General features: G+C 40.0%; 1 protein-coding gene across 21 annotated transcripts in view; it reads left to right on the top strand.

Moving 5' to 3' along the window:
• ZBTB20 (zinc finger and BTB domain containing 20) overlaps nt 1-17,426 on the top strand; it is a 496,349-nt gene that overhangs the window by 133,268 nt on the left and 345,655 nt on the right. The window lies entirely within an intron of this gene.

Raw genomic sequence — 17,426 nt, 5'->3', positions numbered from 1 at the left:
AAGACAAGATAGCAGCACTGAAATAAACCATTCTGTTAATGTATGTTAAAAGTACCTAGATGATTTTGCAATCATTTTGTCCATTAAGTCATCTTACTAGGATTAGAGGTGTGATACTATATTTCTTTTGTTCAAGCTACACAGAGCATATTGTTGGACTCAAGAGTTACCAAAACTAACACAAGGGATCTCCATTTGGTGCTAAAACTAACCCTGTATCAAAGTAGCAGCAACCATTATTGCTGGTTTTTCAGTAAAGGGAGGTGGCATTAGTTCCCTGCATGAGATTTTAAGCCTTGCATCACAGGCCCACACTTCTCAACATGAACACATCCTTACACCAGCTAGGAGCTGTAGCAAAAACAAAAGAAAACATGTCTTTCTTTTTGGCAAAAAATAAAATAAAAAATGTGGCATTATCCAGCTGTACCCTGTCTGAATTACACAGGTCCCTAACTCTATGAGGTTATCAGGGGATATGGAGTTGGGTGCTACCAATATGTGGATAACCCCCAGTTCTTCTTCTTCCTGTCCTCAGAGTGAGACGAGGCCATGCAAGTTCTGCACTGCTGTCTGATCACTGTAATGAGGGCAAATAAATTGAAACTGAATTCTGATAAGATGGACACGCCACAGCTGGGTGGTTCCTGGATCTGGCTCTGTTCTTGATGGAGTTGCAGTCCCCTTGTCTCTTTGATTCCAGCGGAGACCCAAGTGTCTGCAAGGGGCAGAGTGCCTTTTCACTTCCTTGACTTGTTTTCCAACCAAGCCAGCCTGAACAGGATAATCCATGCTGTGGTAAATTCCCATTTGGATTACTGTAATGCAGTCTAGAAGGGCTGCTCTGGAAGACAACTTGGAAAGTGCAGTCTGTGTAAAATCCAGAAGCTTGACTTTTAAGTGGAATCACTAGTCAAACCTATATTATACATGTTCTTAAAGATCTGCGCTGACTGCCCACATGGTTCAAGGTTTTACAGGAGATTTATAAATGCCCCAAACAACTTGAGGCCTAAATACTTGGAAGAATGCCTTTCTCAGTAGAAATATAGTCTTTCCAAGAGTTAAGATTGGCTGAGAGGTCCAACTTAGTATCCTGGCAGTGGGTACACTACATTTGTTTTTTTTTATAATATATTTTTATTAATTTTCCAATTAAAAACATTTATATCACATCCATTATTTCAAATTATACAAATACATATCAATCAAACCGAATGTTATGCCAAATCATCTAAAATTTTCGGTACACTACATTTGGTGGTGATGTATGACCAGCAAGTCTTCTCCATGGTGGCACTCTGACTTTCAAACGCCCTGCTTCTTGAAATTCAGCTAGCATTGTCGCTTTTGTTATTTCATTGCCAGCTCAAAACACCACTTTTTATGCATGTTTCAGGAAGTTAACAGTAATATTCGCTCATGGTTATGAATGTTATTTTAATGAAATTGTTGCTCCTCACCCTGAGAAATTTGGATCAAGGGTGGAATGTAAATAGTCTCAATAAATGCTACTTGTTACAACATAAAGCCTTGCCCCACCTCACCATGGAATAGGAATATCACAGTAGGAATGGCAAGTTAACATTTCCTTCAGACAGATGGGAAGAGGCGTTGCTTTTACCCGCCTTGGTTTTTTAATTTTTTAAAAAAACTTTATGCTCCTTCATGCTCCTTGCTTTTACAGCAGCAAGCTCATGATTTCCTGCACCACAATCATTTACACTCCTCACCCCTGGAAATCCGGTTAGCTGCTATGTAGCCATAGGGGTGTGCGCGCGTGCGGAACAAAGGAGAGGTAGCAGAACAAGGGATATCTGCACCGGTGCCGCGGCAATGAAACCATTGGCTACTGAGTTGCCTCCGCTTGTTCTGCCTCTCGGAGACCCACTCAACACAACCCGGTGTCCGAAAGAGAAGGAAACGTGACTGTAATGTGATCATGTGATGCCAGTGTTTACATCTTCTCAGCTGTTTCTGTTCCCCTCTCCCTGCGCCTCTCCTCTCCTCTCAAAGTCATACAGTCGGGACCAGTGACCCTCTTTACCCGCTCACAAGATTCCTTGTTGAGTTTTTACCCCGCTGCGTCGCTTCCCTCCCTCCCCCCCCAACTCCCCAGCCAAGGGAAGTGACCACTTGTCACTTCCACTGGCATCGGGGCGCAGCCTCCCCTGGTATTAAAAAACAAAACAAAAAACTGGGGGAAAAACAACAACAGAAAACAAAAAGAAACCCCAGGTAGCCATACGTCCTGGAAATTCCTGACATCCTTTAAAATTCAAATTTTCCCTCCAGATGCCAATTTAGGTGTCCGATTTCCTGGCATGTCTGGAATTTTCCGGATGTATGGCAAGCCTAGGAAAGATCAGCCTGCAAGTCCAGTATTCTGAACTTCTGATCAGCTTCAAACTCTGGAGCGATTGTAGGTCAGCGGTCAAGGATATACTTTGCATGCAGGAAGTCTCACGTCCAATCTCTTGTATCTCTAATTAAAAAGAAGAAGAACGCTGAAGATTCTGGCAACAGCTTTCTTATTATGGGCTAGACGGAGAATTTGTCTAGATATAAACTTCTTTTATTTTTGTTTCTTCTCTGATTTCTTAGGCAACAAAAAAGTCCTTCTTAAATAGCTCCAGAGAATAAAATTGGGTCTACAAAAACCAGACTGACTATTCTGTGTTAGTTCACAGAAAGTTTTAAGCATCAGACTTTGAATTCTGCCTAGTTTTATCACATCCTATTCCTGCTCAGGGATTCTTCCACTCATTTCCATATGAGCTTGTCTACCTAAACTGACCCTTGCATTATTTGAGAATAGATTGGATTAAGCTTTCACCCAAGGCACCTCTTTGTGTGTGTGTGTGTGTGTGTGTGTGTGTGTGTGTTGAAGTTATACATTAAAAACTGTTTTCAATCAGATGTGTGAGTTTTCTGTTAACTGTTAACTTGTTGCCATGGCAGTACTGGAGCAATGTATGCACGTAGACATATATGTGTTTAAAATAAACGTATATTAAATTAGTGTTTTAAAAATATTTACATATATAGCTTAGGAATTGGCATCATTCCCAGAATTACTGGAACTACCTTCCCCAGGAACATTTGGACTTGAATAATCTCCTCAGCAGCACCTCCCCCTACTCCTGAAGCATAACAGTTTGTAGAAATGGCGCTTCAGTTAGTACTTGACTTCTTATCTTGCAGTGACTGAGTTCTTTGCAACTGCAATATATGTTTGAGCTTAGTGCTTTAAAACGTCCTTTTTGCTAATGGTTTCTCCTTGGATTATTCAAAAATGTGAACCCCCAACTGCAGAAGATGTGTTTTTGAAGGGTCAATAATGCTGTTGTCCACCTAGTCAGATTTCTGTCTCTTTAAATATTATTTTAAGGTTTAGATAAGCTATAGAACTCTTGATAGTTCCAGATAATGTTAAACCAGTCCACGCATATTTCTAAGATATTGCCATGAATATTGACGTCTGAAATCCAGTATAGTGCCAGAAAGTTGGTCTGTTTGTCTTGTAAGTTCTTTTTCTAGAATCCAGAATGATCAGGGACATCCAGGTTCCCAGGATGGCTTTGTCTTCAGAGTAAAAGCAACTTCACTGAAGAGTGAGTAGGAAGCACAAGCATCTCGTGCTTCTTATTCCTTCACATTGTTGGAGTCTTCTGCATCACTCAGAGTGAAGACATATGCAAGTTCCTACAGGGCAGATGGAAAGGGTTTATTTCACATGTTGAAGAAAAGGAAGCACGAAGCCACTTCCAGCAGAATGTTCCAATTTTCTCTGTGTGCTCAGGATGTGAATTTGGTAACTTGCACATTCACAAGATTAGTGATGGCAAGCAATAAGACAACAGAACTAGTCTCCCAACAGTTCATATTAAATTATCAGTTCTAGAATTTACCATTTTCTGGGTGACCACCAATTTATTGAAACTGTTTCCAGTGTATATACCGTTTCGAGATGTGTACTTCCTAAAATAGGTTTTAAAGAATAAAAGATTCTACACTAAACTAATCCTGGTGCTAGCAAATTGGCTGTCGGACTAGCAGCTTTCGATATTACCTAGTTATTGTTGTTGTTGCTGTTATTTCTTTTTAATTATGCAAAGTGCTAATCAGTTTGATTATGCACAGTGCTAATCAGGTTAATTATGCAAAGTGCTAATCAGTTGTTCTCTAAGCACATGGGGAGTGCAGAGGTGCTGATGGTGAATAGTGCTGCTACATGGGGGTAGTCACGGCAGTCGTTTTCTATTAAGAAAGAGGAGTAAGTGAGATGGCACAGAGAATTTTACCTCTTAAAATTATTTTTAAAAATGAAGACAGCTGTAGGGACAGGAATTCCACAACAGTGGTACTTTTGACCTAAAATGCTGTTTTTTCTCTCCAAATAACTTCGTCAGAATTGAATGTGCCGGTGATATATAAACATTTTATTAATTTTCCAGAAAATTAATGGCTAGGATCCAGTACAGAGTTAAGCATGGCATAAGACCACTGATATAGCAAACTTATCAATGTAGGCGTGTGCCACTGTGTGCTGTGTGTTTGCTACAAGTAGGGCAGTTTCTCTTATAATCATATTGGTGATAATAATAATTTAGATGCTTCATGGTACAGTGGTACCTTGGTTTACAAGCATAATCCGTTCTGGAGGTCCGTTTGTAAACCAAAACAGGTTGTAACCCAAGGTGCGCTTTCGCCAATGGGGCCTCCAATATTTTTTTGTTTCTAATAATAAAAAAGGGTTGTAATCCAAAAAAAGTTTGCAAATCGGGACACACACTTCCGGGTTTGACGTGTTTGTAATCTAAAACGTATGCAAACCAAGGTACCACTGTACTGAGGTATGTTCAGATGATAAAAAGTAATGATAGGAAGTAAAATGATTTCACCCTGGTAGTTCATTATTAGATATAGATATATAGATATATACAGTTATTGAGACTAATTGGTTTTTTAACGAAGGAAAGCGAGCTGAAGGGATATTGGAAACAGTGCAAGTTGTAACAGAGTAGGAGGTCCGCTAACAGAACAACACTTATGGTTCTGGAGGTCCCTTCTCTCACACGCCCTTCTGTAGACATACAACTCTCACTGGTGTTGCACTGGTAGTGGGGGCTGAAATGGGGCATTCCCTCCCAGGGCATATCAGGGACAGCCAAGGATCCCGTAGATCTTCAATCCCCTGACATATCCCAAGACTAGGCCCTTTTCCAACCCTCTGATTGAACAACCTCTCAAGGTAAGGAAAAGCTCCCACCTCCTACCCTGATTGTAGCAAGCTAGGCATTTATGAAGTGGCATTACTTCTGCCACAGAATCTCCCCACCCCACAAAAAAAGGATTGTTCTGTAAATCTTAATAAAGATTGCCGATGGTCCCCATTTTCAACTGATTTCTTGCTTTTTCAATTATGTAATGATTTTATATTGTAAACTACCCTTTGATCTTCGGATGAAGGGTTGTATAAACATTTTAACAACAGCAGCAGCACATTTCAACAACAACAACAATGTATAACAACAATAATAAGAATTTAAAAAAATAGTCCAATAAGTACCACCTTAGAGACCAACTAAGATTGTTCTGGGTATAAGCTGGGTATAATGCACACTTCTTCGGATATCTGAAGAAGATATTCTTCTGAAGAAGTGTGCATGCACACGAAACCTTATACCCAGAACAATCTTAGTTGGTCTCTATGGTGCTACTGGACATTTTTTAAAATTTTTATTTATTTAGTTCGACTGCATCAGACCAACACGGCTACCTACCTGAAAAAAAAAAAACTGGTGTTACTGCATACATTACATGCAGTTTTGGCATCTCGGTGTACATACCAAAACCACTTTCTTACATGCAGTGTAGAACCTCGTATGCAGGTTACATACGATGCCTAGGGCGGTATCCAGCTAAAAAGTTCTACTAGCATGTGGTCTTTTGTTGTTGTTTAGTCGTTTAGTCGTGTCCGACTCTTTGTGACCCCATGGACCTTAGCACGCCAGGCACTCCTGTCTTCCACTGCCTCCCACAGTTTGGTCAAACTCATGTTCGTAGCTTCGAGAACACTGTCCAACCATCTTGTCCTCTGTCGTCCCCTTCTCCTTGTGTCCTCAATCTTTCCCAACATCAGGGTCTTTTCCAGAGGGTCTTCTCTTCTCATGAGGTGGCCAAAGTATTGGAGCCTCAGCTTCACGATCTGTCCTTCCAGTGAGCACTCAGGGCTGATTTCCTTCAGAATGGATAAGTTTGATCTTCTTGCAGTCCCTGGGACTCTCAAGAGTCTCCTCCAGCACTATAATTCAAAAGCAACAAATCTTCGGCGATCAGCCTTCTTTATGGTCCAGCTCTCACTTCCATACATCACTACTGGGAAAACCATAGCTTTAACTATACGGACCTTTGTCGGCAAGGTGGTGTCTCTGCTTTTTAAGATGCTGTCTAGGTTTGTCATTGATTTTCTCCCAAGAAGCAGGCGTCTTTTAATTTCGTGACTGCTGTCACCATCTGCAGTGATCAAGGAGCCCAAGAAAGTAAAATCTCTCACTGCCTCCATTTCTTCCCCTTCTATTTGCCAGGAGGTGATGGGACCAGTGGCCATGATCTTGGTTTTTTTGATGTTGAGCTTCAGACCATATTTTGCGCTCTCCTTTTTCACCCTCATTAAAAGGTTCTTTAATTCCTCCTCACTTTCTGCCATCAAGGTTGTGTCATCTGCATATCTGAGGTTGTTGGTCTTTTTTTAAGAATGTAAGAAGCAGAGAAAAGGCCTATCTCACATAAAGTTCTGCTTCCCATAGTGTCCAGCTAGATGCTTCTGGGAAAACCAGAAGTACAAAATGAGCTCCCCAGCTACAGAGACATATTCTGAACTTGAGCTATTACTTCATTACTTTTTGAAGAAATTGTAAAATTATTTTACTGCCTAGTGTACTGCATACAAAGGTAAATGTAGACTTTCATTACAATATGACTACATCCAGTTTTTGATTATACCTCCTTTTACAATGCAACTTGGAGTACATTCCTATGGAAGGAGTATCTCAATTCTAGCTACTGTCTCAACACCAATTATTCAACTAAATTGGTTTCATACTTAACACAAATGTATTTTTCCAGTGCTGTTACTTAAAGTGCAGAAGGAACACATTTTGGATCCTCGTGTACATAATATGTAACTAAATATGCCTATTTTCTACTAAGCCAAGAAGTCAGCTTTTGCAAGGTATACTTCATTCTGTATAACTCATCCATGCTAAGGAATTTTTGTTCATTTGAAAATATTTTATTACATAAACAATACCAAAACAATTGGTTTTTCCTTTCCCAACTCCTCCTCCAGAAGACTAATGTGTCAAATTTTCCCATAAATCTATATGTGTAGTTGGTGGGTGCCAGTCATTAGGGTAATCAGTGCAGCATCAGGACAGACCTGGGGGCCGGGGAGGGGGAGTTGCTGTAGTCTGTAGAGATTCCGTCTCAGCCTCCAGGCTCTCTGTACAAAAGTGGGGTATGTGTGTGTCTAGAGCATTCATTCCTGGCATTGGAGAATCCAGAAAGATTAGGGATTCCGCTGGTTTACCATCTGACAGAGCTGGTCATGGAAGTGATGGTGATGCCTCCCAGACAGCTGGTTTTGGGGGACTCCAACATTTATGCTGAGGTGACTGGCTCTGGAGTGGCTTAGGACTTCATGGCTTCCATGATGACCATGGAGCTGTAGCAACATATCACTGGTCCAATGCATATGGCAGGCTACACTCTGGACCTTGTTTTCTCAACTGGGCAGGAAGAGGTTGACTTGAAAGGGGGGGGGGGATATTGACACCAGCCCTTTGTCATCATTAGCTGTTGAGATTAGGCTTTCAACACCTCCTCCCTTCTGCAGAGATGAAGGATCCATTAGGATGGTCCACCCTTGGATACTGATGAATTCAGTGGGGAGTTTTCTGGCTGATATGACTGGCACTCCTGTCAAAGCTCTGGAACATCTGAATGGCTTGGGCCGTTGACATGATGACCCCTGAGCGTCATCTCCTGCTTTGTGGGAGTTTTTCTCCCTGGTATACTCCAGAGCTTAGTGCTAGGAAATAGGCTAGGAGATGGCTCAAACATGGCCTTAGTCACTCTGTATGATATACGTATATTAGTAATCGATGACACTATGTACACACTGTTCGGGGGGGGGAGCATTAAGTTGAAGTAAGGAATTTAATTCATCCTTATAAAAAATTTAAATGGCATTGCCTGGTCGATAAAAAAAGTGAACCTTAAATTTTGGTCCTTACAACTGCTTTAAAAGAACAGGAAATATAATTCCATACCTGTTCTGAATGAATTCTCTCATGATTTTTAGCATTGTGTGATGTATTGTTTACACGTTGCAGTTGCTTTAGTATAGGAACATTCTGATGGACAATTAACTAAGAATTTTACTGGTTCAATGGGCTAGAGATAGGAAGAGCTAGCGGCTCTTCAAGGTAAAGTCAGATTGGTCAAGAAGCAGTAAGTTTTGGTTCAGTGCTGTCTTTGAACATATTTTACATATCTGAAATGTTTAACCTTCCATTAGAAAAGAAAGAAAAATGGAAATTCTTATTTTCTTTGAAGCTACTGGAATCCATTCATAGATTCAGAATCAACAGGTGTAACTTAGGACATGTTTAAGAGATTGCCCCTATGATAATTGGGCATGCTGGGTCACTTCTGAGTCTTAAATTAGGCTTATGGGCTTTTAGATAAGGGAAGTTTTTGAAAATTGTTGTGAAGTTTCCCAGTGAATTTACATAGCCATTTTAAATCACTCTATAAAATGCAAATACCGTTAGTTTTTCTCGGCACAAGACAAGACAAGAAGTTTTGTTTGTTATATTTTCAGTAATTCAATGAACTTGCCATTTTGACCAGGTGTCTTGCTTTTAGAGAAAAACAAGTGTAACGCCCACTTAGTCTCAATGAACTGGTTGTACAGTTCTTTGGGTCCTAGTCATGTTTCCTTGATTCTGTTACGTTGTGGCAACATGTGAAGATAGAGGTATCTCTTTCTTGGACATGCGTTGTTAGATTTTTCATTAATTTCATTAGTGGGCTATCAGGGTAATCTTGAAAACCAGCATGGAAGGAACCCAACATTCTTGCTCGCTTGAACATTCTTGCTCGCTTGAACATGAGAGCTATAAAAATGTTTTGCTCACACCATAGCTGCCAAGTTATCCCTTTTTAAAGGGATTTTCCCTTATGCTGAATAGGCTTCCTCACGAGAAAGGGGAAAACTTGGCAGCTATGGCTCACACTGTGTCAGCTAGCTTTTAGAAACAAAGCAAAACCAGGAAATTTTATTTTGGCTAGAGAAAGCAGTTGTAGGATTTTGGAGTTAACTGATGGCAGAAACCATCTTGGGTTCAGATGTGCTGCTGTTGATTTTTTACTGATGTGTCTTTGGAACTAGCATTACCTGCTTCTGTGCCTGCCCAATTTAACTGCACATTTGCAAACAAAACTGCTTAGTCTAATTTGTATATTTGGAAACAAAACTGGTATAATATATTTGCTATCAAAGGGTTATTACAAAACATTGCAAGTGTCCAATTCACTCCCTCCAAATAAAACACTTTGTGAAACTCTGGACACTTCCCATTGTTTGGGGAAGTTGGGAGTGCAAAACAAAAACATATAATTGGCATATGAACAATTAAATATTCCTGAAATACAATCCCATTGGTGTTGTATTTCATAAGGCTGCTCTTTAGGTCCAGATGTATCGAGGAGAGTTTACTTACATTATGAAAATAACTAACAGTTCTTTGTCCAAAGACCTTCTAAAAACTGGTTAGTAACAGTATGATCATTCGCTAAACATGTTATTTAGCACTTTTTATCATTAAACATGCATTTTATGCATGGATTAAATTAAAGTATATTATTCTTTGTTTTAAATAAGAGCTTGTATTCTCTTTCTTGAGTTACTGCATAATACTGCACAAATCCAATATTTTACTGTTAACAGATTATTTTAAGGTGTTTTTTTTGAAGAAAGCAATACTTTATAAATTCTTCATAAAAATGGTTGAAGAAGATGCAACATCTGATGGCTTAGGTCAGAGCTTTCCAAACTGTGTTTCACGGCATATTAGTGTGTCGGCTGCAGTGTGTAGGTGTGTCACGTGAATGCCTCCCACGCTTCTCCCACGGCTGGAAAGAGGTTAGTTTAACTTCCGGTTTGCTAGTAAAACTGAATTGCTGTTTCACAAAATGATGCAAAACTGAATTACTGTGTTGCGAAATGAGACATGTCTAAAAAGTGTGTCACCAACATGAAAGGTTTGAAAAGCTCTGGTTTAGGACAATACTAAACGTTGTGATACTAAATACTAAAGCCAGGTGGCGCTGTGGGCCAAACCACTGAGCCTAGGGCTTGCTGATCAGAAGGTCGGTGGTTCGAATCCCTGTGACGGGGTGAGCTCCCGTTGCTTGGTCCCAGCTCCTGCCAACCTAGCAGTTCGAAAGCACATCAAAATGCAAGTAGATAAATAGGAACCGCTATAGCGGGAAGGTAAACGGCGTTTCCATGTGCTGCTCTGGTTTGCCAGAAGCGGCTTTGTCATGCTGGCCACATGACCTGGAAGCTATACGCCGGATCCCTTGGCCAATAATGCGAGATGAGCGCGCAACCCCAGAGTCGGTCACGACTGGACCTAATGGTCAGGGGTCCCTTTACCTTTAAACGTTATGATAAACATGGTGCTCCGGTTCAGAATGGTAGTCCCTCATCATCTTCCCTTTTATTTTGTTGCAAATTTTAAAACTGCTTGCCTTTTCTTCTTATAAGTGTTACACATGCTTCTATCTCTGCCAGTAGCAATAATATGGAACAGGAAATGCACATAGACATGGAGAATGCATAGCAGAGAAAAGGGAGGAACTGAACACAGAGCTTCCATTTTTGACAGCAACCCTGTGTGTGACCTAGCTTTTAGTAAATAGTTGCTTCTAGACTGACAAAAAAAGTATTTAAGGTGGAAATAGTAATTCCAACACTGGGGAACTCTGCTTATAGCTGTTTAGGGTCCCAGTCAAGTGCCCTCCTCTCAGTTCACATCAGCATAAAGTGAGAAAAGTATTCCAGCTAAATCCAGACTATGGGTTAATAAACAAAACAATTTGGTTTCTGCAACTCAGTATTTGTGAGTTTCAAACAAGCGTTTTGATTAAAATTGTATGGCTTGCATGGCTGTAGAGATGGAAGGCATAAATGAATGCTAGGTTGCTAGGATTGATCTTTGTCTTCCTGCCATGACAGACGTAAAAGAAGAGAACTCTCTAAACACATACATATCTTATTATGACACACACATTTGGAAGAAGCCCCATTGGCAAAAACTAACATAAAGTGACACGTTGTTTAAAAAGTTGTTTTGAATGTCTTCTCCTGTTGATCATATGCAACGGGGATAAATAAACACCCAGTGTGTGGTGGAACCAGGCTGAGCATTCATGCTCCAGCAAATGTTTATGTCTTCGGTTGGCTGCATTGCTGTTTGTTTACTGTAAACATCATACCTGTATATGTTTATAATATATACATTAGCATTGGTAGTACAATCTTGGCTGTATAGTTGTGAGGAGGCTTTTTCTTAGATATGACCAGATGGGGTTTGTTCTCTCCTCCCCGCTCCTTCTAATGTGGTGAATTAGTCTTTTGTACTTCTTGTGAAACAGAGGGACTGCTTATTCAAGCAGGACATGCTGTGCCCTGCTTAAATTAATGCAGGTGGATATGCAAGAAAAGCCGCATAGGATTTGTCTGGTAGGAATCAAGCTAGTTTAGCTTTTTGTTTAATTAAAAACAGGTCTATTGGGTTCTCAGTTTATTCACTGATGAGTGGGATGATGCACAAGTCTCCTCAAGGTGAAATGACTAAAGTTGTTAGGTTCACATTTAAAGATGCCCCTTCTGCCATGATGTCAGTGTTGTTCCTCTTCTTTTTATAGCATTTTAAAATCCCTTTTAGTGATGATAGTTGTAATTGGGCAAAGGATAAAACTTGAGTTCACGTGCTCCCTATTCCCCTTCACCAGTGCTGCTGAAAGGAGGGTGCCATTGTTTGTGAACCAACACAAATTCTGGTTAGTTTTGACAATGCCTTGGCCAACGCACCCAATTTCCAACCATAGTTTACCATCTTGTTTGTATAAACCACATTTAAGACTAGCTGCAGATTTGACAGTTGTCTCGTGATACATATTAAGCTAACTGGCCTGTAATTTCCAGGAACCCCGTTAGGGTTCTTTGAGAATTATTGGGTGGGAGCTATCCAGTCCCAGAAATTCTTTCTTTCCCCCCTATTTTTCTACTTGGCCTACATCTTCTTTATTGCTGTGTCCAGGGAGGAACAGGAAGGGGTAAGCAGTTCTATGCATGTAACACTAAGCTGTGGTTTTGTGTTACATCTGAATGAAAGCAATGTTGACTTCCTGCTCCTGGTGTCTTCCAGAACTTTCCCAGTCATTGACACTCTTTGTCTTCTGCCAGCTATCTGACTTCTTCTGCTGGTGCATTTAAACACTTTATAAAAACTCACTCTTCAAACCAGCATTTTTAATTGATTCTGCACATCATTCTTTTTGGTCCTCTTCTTTTCTCCCAAGTGTTTCATGGCTTTTACTTAGACAAGCCTGAGGCAAGGCCTGGTTTTTTTGTTTGTTTGTTTGTTTTGTTCGCCCTATTTAAAGCTCTGTCTTGGTTGTTGCTCTAAAAATAACTCTTTGTAATCAGAGGCACAGTAAGAATACTATGTATGTCCAGGGTTGTTGTTTTTTAGCAGGAGCTCGGGGGAACTGAATTCCCTTACCATTTTTAAATTAATTAATAATAATTATTATTTTCCATTTGCGGGGACTGGAACGGATATACACCCAATGCTTGAGGCAAAAATTCACCTATATCTGTAATCAGTAAAGTTGTGGCCATTTCTAATCCAGATCATTGTCTGCTTGAATTTATTAATCACATCATATATCTAGCCATTTCCTGGGAGGCGGGGATGGGGAGTATGGCACTGTGACTGGGGCCCACAATAAACTGACTGACTGACTGACTTCATGGTGAGTTTCTCCTAGACTTTGTAACTCCCTCCCTAGAGAAGTTAGACTGACTCCCTCCTTGTTGTCCTCCTCTCAGCAGGTGAAGGACCTTCTTATTCCAACAGGATTTAGGGAACTGTCTTCTTTTAATAAAAGGGCTGGGGATGTGCTATTTTTACTGTAATTATTGGCATGTTTTTCTATAGTTTTAATTCTATTAATGTTCTGTTAATGATGGATGAGGTATGGAGGAAGGAAGGAAGGAATAATCCTCCCTCCATGAGTAGATCTCAAGTTATTTATTAAATTTAGGGCCTTATATGTCAGTAATAACACCTTTTAACCTAGCTCCATAACAAACCAGTAGTCATTGCAAAGTTGTAATGTGCTTCTGGTAGGTCTACCCAGTCATTCTCCTAGTTGTGAAGTCTCATGACTCAAAATGGAGCAAGAAGCTCCATGTTAAACTCTCAATGTGAGCTGTGTTCTCATTGAGATGTAACTTCTCATCTGAGCTCACAACACCTTTCTGAATCATGCGAGGTCAGTGATTGCTTGGGCAGCAGATTCCAGAGTGAAAACTCTTTTTCCTGCTTCTTACCTCCATCTTCATGTTTCCTTGGGAAGGGGAAAAAAAGTTCAAAGCCAGAACACATTTTGGCATTTTGAGTGGTGTTCAACTAAGTTTTATTTAGAGCAGACACATTGTAATGAATTGCCCTAAGTTGGTTATATTTATCAATTTCATTTGGTCTTCTCTGAGTAAAACTTAGTTGAATACCAACCTATGTTTCCAGTGTATAAATGTCTAAGACTGGCAATTGATTGTTTGTGTAGCTAATAATATCTAGTAATCACAAATAATGGGTCACATTTTTGAATGCTTACAACTGAATGTTTCCCATTCTTATAAAGGTCTGCATACTGTAGATCAGGAGTCAGCAAACTTTTTCAGCAGGGGGCCAGTCCACTGTCCCTCAGACCTTGTGGAGGGCCAGACTATATTTTGAAGGGGGGGAAAATGAACGAATTCCTATGCCCCACAAATAACCCAGAGATGCATTTTAAATAAAAGGACACATTCTACTAATGTAAAAAACCAGGCAGGTCCCACAAATAACCCAGAGATGCATTTTAAATAAAAGGACATATTCTATTCATGTAGAAACACACTGATTCCAGGACCACCCATGGGCCGGTTTTAGACGGTGATTGGGCTAGATCCGGCTCCCGGGCCTTAGGTTACCTACCCATGCTGTAGATAGCCATATGGAGTGAATTCATAAATCAGATGTAGACAAACATGATAGGCTAGTCACTCTGACTGCCTCCTATTTTCAGTTAACCTTTTGATGAATGATCCATGAAAGTGGTTTTAGATGTTTTTTAAAAAGCAAACAGCTAGAATAATTGCATCATAAATGTGTTAATTCATTAGTAAAAATGGAAAACAACAACAAATGAGGTCTCAGTTTGATCATTAGAAAGATAAATTTCAGAAAGAGTGAATTGACATAACAGCATATTCACCCAAGGGCTACTGTGAACCTCGCAAGCAGATAAGACATTCCCTTACTCACAAAATAACTGTCCTTCAGGATAGCACTGCAAGCTCTTTGTATAGTTTGGCATTTCATTCTATTATTGAGAAAATAAATTTCATCATTGAACAGCTTACAAACTGAATGTAGAAAAATGCTATCTGATTATCTAAACACCTGCTAATTTTCCTAGTTGGGACTAAGACGAAGAAGCTGAAATTTCAGTCCGTATCTTGGACCATCCATTTCCCTGCACTCATTCCCCTCCCCCAAAGTGTCACTATTATAGAGCAAATACAGTAGTCTGTTCCGTTCCTGAACTATAGGACCACGGATCCTTTTAAATATGAAAATAAAGTCTCTGATCAGACAAGTGAATCAGAAAAATTAAATTTGCTTCTGTGCAAGAAAGAAAATATTTTATTGTTTTTAGGCTGGGCAAGCCATTACATCTTTATTCCTTTTAATAGTTTTTAAACTGTTTTTAAATTAAATAATGGATTTTTAAAATAAGTTTACCATATGTTTGAGAGGTTGTAATAGGCTATGGGTCAGTACTTTTGAAATAAGTTTTTATTTTAAGACCTATCAGCTTTGAGACAACACTTTTGTCTAAGAGTGTTGATGCTCTGTTCCATATTAATTGCAATAGATTTTTCTCTAATAATAAATATTTCACACTTTTGGTGATGAATATATAAAATTGTATTAACTTCATATTCTTCAGACATTCTCACCATGACCAAAGCTTTCTTGTCTCAAATGCTATCTTGAAAGTTTAAGCTTCTTTGTGGTAAGAAGCTTTAAATTATTCCAGTTCGTATTTTTTAAATAAAAGTGGTATACATTTCATGCAAAAATCACCCAAGTCCTCCAGTATAATTAAATTTCTGGGATTTTTATGCATTTCAAAAGCCTACACTCTGCAGTTAATAGTATTTTTCAGACAAGTATTTGGATACCCCAAAACGATTCCAATGTGGGCTGGTGTCTGTCACTCCGCAGACACCACAAAGTGTTGGAAATTGCAATGCACTCTGCTATAATTTGTCTTAAAAATATGCATGACAGCAATGGTTGTCTTACCTGCATTTTCAGTGGAAGAAAGCTATTTGAGTTTCCTACGTGAACAAGCATGAAAAACAGTGTGATGGAATTGAGAAGCGTAATCATTTGTATTACAGAATTTCCGATCAATTTAATCACTGAAGCCACTTATTGGACCTCAAAATCTGGTTAAAGCGAATTTTGGAATGTGTTGTTTTAAATTGCTAAATTTCAGCTATAGTACAGATATTTTGTGCTAACTTCAGCTGATAGCATCTACAAGCTGTGGATCGTGACTGGTATACACCTGCTTACAGGGCCTTACAGGGCCTTAGGTATTGGATACACCTTGTTACTTAGGTGCTTTATTTTTGTTTCATCAACTAGATGATGGATGTTCAATCACTACTTAGTCATATTCAGCTGAGTTCCCCCATAATGTCTTTAAAACTTAAAGAAATGCAGTTTCTAAATTTGTTCATTATTTGTTTTAAAAATTATTATTTATTTTAGAAAATTTTATCCAGCCTTCCAGCCCCTGAAAAGCGCCCCTAAGGTGGTTTACAACTATAAACTTATGCCCTCATGCAGTAAAAACTAGAAGGAATATCCCCCCCCCCCACAATCAATCAAAATGCCATAAAATAATAAGGATTAATAACAGTTTAAAAACCATTAAAAGGAATAGAGATGTATTGGCTGCCCAGCCTAAAAACAATAAAGCATGAGTCCAGGCAAATTTTCTTTGGGAGTGTTTCCAAGTCAGGGTGCTGCCACTAGAACAGTCTTGCCTTGTGTTGCTGCCAAGCAGTGAAATGCAGGGCAGGACTTCTGGTAGTGACTGCTAAAGACGGGCAGGATCATATGGTATTCAAGACCAGCCCTACATATAGTGAGTGCATTACAATACAGTAATCTAATATGGATGTCATTTGAGGCACATGCCATTGGCCAGATCTTCCTTCTGCAGAGCAAATCCTTGAGGAAGAGTTCTTTCCCAAAGCTTTAATACTTAGATTACTGCTGCACACATGCAAATTGACGTCTTAAGGCACTTCAGGTAATACACACGGTTAATCCTAAATACAGCTGCAACAAAGGCAGGTGCTCTAATTGGCAAAGCCTTAGATGTTGATCTGACACAGTCACACCCCTTTGCTGTCCTGTGTATGGGAATGGGCCAGACTCATTTTAGGACAGTAAACATTTCTGCAATTTGTCGCTACTCCTAGTTCCCTTTCTCTTGGCTCCTCCCAGACCTAGGTGATGGGAGTGGTGTCTCTGCCTCCCGACTGGTGGTTGTGACCAATGAAATCCCCCTCTGGGTAGGCGGAGCTTCTCCCATTAACTGATGGCACCATAGTTGCCAAGTCTCCCGTTGAAAAATGCGGGATCAGCAGCGGCGCGGCACTGGAAGTCGCTTCTACGCATGTCTGGAAGTGCGTAGAAGCGACTTCCGGTGCCGCTCTGCCCGATTTCCTGTGCCCATACATAGGCAGAGTGGCACCCGAAATGGAGCCTCCCTGGCAGGTAAGATTTCCGGGATTTTTTTTCTATTCGGGATAACAGCAGGAAACGGATTAAAATCCGGGGGTTTCCTGCGACAAACGGGAGACTTGGCAGCTATAGATGGCACCAGGGTGGGCAGCTAAGTGAGCACCATATCAGAGAGAGGCTTTGACAACCTCAGCGTGGAGCCAGGGCTCGTAGCAAAGAAGGTTAGATTTTGTGAGAAGCAAGTGC

Source organism: Zootoca vivipara, chromosome 4, assembly GCF_963506605.1.
Source record: "Zootoca vivipara chromosome 4, rZooViv1.1, whole genome shotgun sequence".
NCBI classification, from domain to species: Eukaryota; Metazoa; Chordata; class Lepidosauria; order Squamata; family Lacertidae; genus Zootoca; species Zootoca vivipara.
Note: the sequence above shows the minus strand (reverse complement) of the source record. Positions and strands in the feature narration are given on the sequence as shown.